Source organism: Aplysia californica, unplaced genomic scaffold (genome assembly GCF_000002075.1).
Source record: "Aplysia californica isolate F4 #8 unplaced genomic scaffold, AplCal3.0 scaffold00208, whole genome shotgun sequence".
Taxonomy (NCBI): domain Eukaryota; kingdom Metazoa; phylum Mollusca; class Gastropoda; order Aplysiida; family Aplysiidae; genus Aplysia; species Aplysia californica.
This window is the reverse complement of record NW_004797478.1, coordinates 653620-657613: the sequence shown is the minus strand read 5'-3', so window position 1 is coordinate 657613 and position 3994 is coordinate 653620.

Below are 3994 nucleotides of genomic sequence, written 5' to 3'. Positions count from 1 at the left end.
GCTTCATGTTTGACAGGTGTTCCTGGTTTTAGTAATGTGCCAGCATCAGAGGTCCAGATGTCCTTTTTTTAAAACATTTTTCTTTCCCAGATCTAGAATCTAGATCTAGATCTAGATCTACAGCTGAAAGTTACAGAGATTATATTTTTTTGGTTTTTTTGTTTGTTTTTTACAGATGTGTATTATTTTCTTTCCAAATACACTACAAATTACTGATACTGATATGTTCTGTTTTAAATTTTTCTGTACTTAAAACATAAAAGTAATGAAAATTTGTGTTGAAAAAGTGCAAAACATGTCGCGAAAGGTGTTACAGTAACTTGCATTATAATTTTTGCATAATTTGACTTTTTTTGTGCATAATTTGGCCATCTAAATTCGCATAATTCTACGGGGACAGAATGACTTTTACCATTGCCTCTACCCTCCCTTTTCCCTGGGAGCTTCAACGGCAGCCGTATGTGGTCATCTCCAATACAAAAGACACACAGAGAAAGATTACCGATCTGAACCTCTTTAAGATAGGAGATGCACGACGGAAAGTTCTGGGATACATCCCCTCATGTGTTCAGAAGCTTTCCTGTGGTGCACTCCTTGTCAAGTGCGCAATGGAGGACGAGCTGACCAAACTCCTGGATACCACGACCTTCGGCGGTATTCCATGTAAGTCTGAGCGTTACTAGAAGTTTAACCACTCGAAGGGCGTCGTCCGCAGCCATGAGCTGAAAGGCTGCTCCATGGAGGAAATTGTGGAGAACTGTGAGGGAATGGTCGAAGCCGCCCGGATTACTCTGTGGCGGGGAGAGACCACTATTGACACAAACACGATCGTACTCACTTTTGAATCGTGTCACCCTCCAGCCACCGTTCGGGCATCATATTTTTTTGTACTTGACATGCGACCCTATGTGCCGAACCCTCTGCTCTGTTTCAAGTGCAAGATGTTTGGCCATAGTCGGTTGAGATGCTGACACGTAGCCGCGTGTCCTCGCTGTCGCAAGACAAGGCATCCTGAAAAGGAATTCAAGGCTAGTCCTTGTTGCCCCAATTGCCATGGCCAGCACACAGCATCATTCAGCAAGAGTACCCGACTTGGCTCCAAGAATGCGCCATCCAAGAGTACAAGGCGCGAAGTGGCTGCTCATTTCAGGAGGCCCAAAGGACTGTCTGCCTGCCAATTATCACCCTAGTCATTGGCCGGTCATACTCAAAAGCGGTCCGGGTGGCCAAGAGGTCGATCAGTACCTCTACTGCTGACCTCCCAAAGCCCACGGTCAACAGGCATGTGCAGAAGACAAAAAAGCTCCCTACTTTCCCTGTGGCACCCACCTTTGAGGTGCCACTTTCTGACCGCTTTGGGGTTCTTGAGGATGGGTTGGAGTCTTCCTCGGCCCCCCTCATCTTCCCCTCCCCCTCTTCTATCCCTTCTTCTTCTTCCACCTCCTGTCCCATCCCTCTGACTCTGATGGAGTGTGAGGTGTCCCCTCCCCCCTCTCCCAAGCCCCCCCCTCCCAGCTCCCTCCGTCTGCTCCACCTCCTCCTACCCCTCCAGCAACCCCCCCCCCCCACACCTACTACCTATGGACGAGGACAGCTCCGACCCCCTTCCCCGGCCTGTCACCGGGAAGGGCGGAGCCCGTCACTTCTCCAAATCCCCCACTAGACCGCCGTCCAATCCAGCAAGGAGGAGCCAGAGTGCTTCTTCGAAGCCCGGGCCTTTGTGCTTAAAAAAAAGGCATAATGGCAGTCCTGCAATGGAATGCCGGCGGATTTCGACCTTCCATTGCAGAACTGCAACACTTACAAGCCACACTTTGCCCACTTGTGGCCTGTATAGTATACAGGAAATAAAGTTCGCCTTGTCTTCAACCGTAGACTTAAAAGGATTTACATCGTATCATCACGTTCACACGGAGAACCAAATTGTTTGAGATGGAACCACCGTCTACCTGTCCTCAGAGAAATTCGCGCGCGCAACCCGCAAATTGTGCACGCAACTTTTGGCCTCAGCGCAACTTTTGCGCAACTTTTGCCATTTTCGTGAATTCGCAAATTTTAGGCAATTTTTTGCAAAAGTTGGAAAAATAATAATTTATTTTCGGTAAAAATAACCGAAATTTTCTTCCACAACTAAAAATAACGACGCGAAGGGGGGCATTAAACTCTCTGATTAGATCTACCATACTTCCTTTGCACTAGATTTACGGGGGTGCCCAAGTGCCCGTTGCGGATGAGATCGGGTCGGGATGATCGCCCGACTCGTTGCCTGAAAACTACGCGTTTGATTTTGAGGCAACGAGTGTAGGGCGCGATCGATTTGTGCCACGATAGCCACTTTGCGCCATAATCAGTCTGTCGAGCAAACCGACCCGTCCCAACCTCCAAAATAGTCCTGTTTGGACTGAATCATATTCTATTTCTTCTAGATCTAGATCTAGACTTTCTAGCTAAATCTAGACTCTAAGATCTAGATAGCTATAAAAATAGAGTAAACTCAATCGTAAACACGATCGTCTGATTACTTACCTTGCTTTGTTCCGTAGCACCAGGTAGATAGATCTAGTATAAAAATTTGTGAAAGACTTTAAAATCTTAGGCTAGGGGGGTAGATCTAGACATGGATCGATTCATCCAGAAAACCCCTAAAAGGGTCGTTCAAATATAATCTTAAGCCTGGAAAGGGCCTAAAAAGGGGGGGACGGGGTGTCTTGACTTCTGTAAAAGAAAAGTGTAAGAAAGATATGGGGGGGGGGGGGGGGGGGTCCTGAACCAATGTAATATTACACTTCTGTAAGGTGAAAAAATAATTTATAACAAACATTTTTAAAAACAAAACTTGACATAAAAAAGAGTAAACTCTGCTATTCACTTAGAAGTTTTTTTCCGGAAAAGTTCCGCTTACACCATTTTTAATTATTATGTCACATGTGTGTATGATTGTTTTTCGTGAATACTATTATGTGGGTGGTTTGCGGGTGCTCTGGTGTGGTTTGCTCCTTTTTTTCCCTATCAAACATCTATCGTCCTTATCTCCCCTTCTTCTTTTTTATGTTTGTTACTCTCTTGTGACACCTCTAATCTTCTGGCGCTCATATAACCTTATGCAGTTGCGAGCGCCGTAAAACCTGTACCGGTACTAAAACTAATGAATACTACTATGTAAAAGTAAAGCGCATAGAACAATGATTGTAACACAGATTTGCACTATATAAATGTCATATTATTATCTTAGCGAATAAATACTACATGCAGTATTACGGGATTTGAGGAGGGGTGGGGGGAGATGAGGAAAATGTAAGAAAAGTGTAAAGGGGGGGGATCCCCAAAAAGGTGTAAGATTATATTTGAACAGCCCCAAAACCACGCTGGTCACACCTGCCCAACGTCAGCAGTTTAAGGACCTGACGCGTGTATCAGGGGACAAACTGTTTTTGTACACCATACAAATACAGTGGAAACCTGATATAGCAGGGATGGTGGGAGTAGAGAAAATGTCCTGTTATATCCGATCCCTGTTAAATCAGAAATGCAAGGAAAGTAAGCATTTGTGGACTAATCCAGCTGTAGTTATTCGTGGGTAGTTTCCTTTGCCACAAGTACCAACGAACAGGGGTTTTGGCACCAACTTTCTCCTTGCCTCCTTAAACTACATCAGAAGAGCTTGGTCCACAGCATCTGCATCGGGTTGTCTCATTGTCTTTCGATCCAAGGCAAACTTTCCATTGGAGTACATGTATGCTGCCACTATCTTCTCTCTATCCTTGATATGGGTGTGAATCGACCTTTGTGGAATGTCGAACTGACGACAAATCTCTGCCCGTGGAGCTTGCTTTTTGTCAAGAGCCTGGATTATTTCGTATTTTTTTGGGTCAGTTGAAAGACATTTTCTCTTGCGCTTGACTTCGTAGGTGACAGTAGACATATTACGCGTGCGTGTTGCTAGGTTTCGGGCTAGATCGAGGTCTACAGCACACCGCAGCCCTCTCTCGTTTCA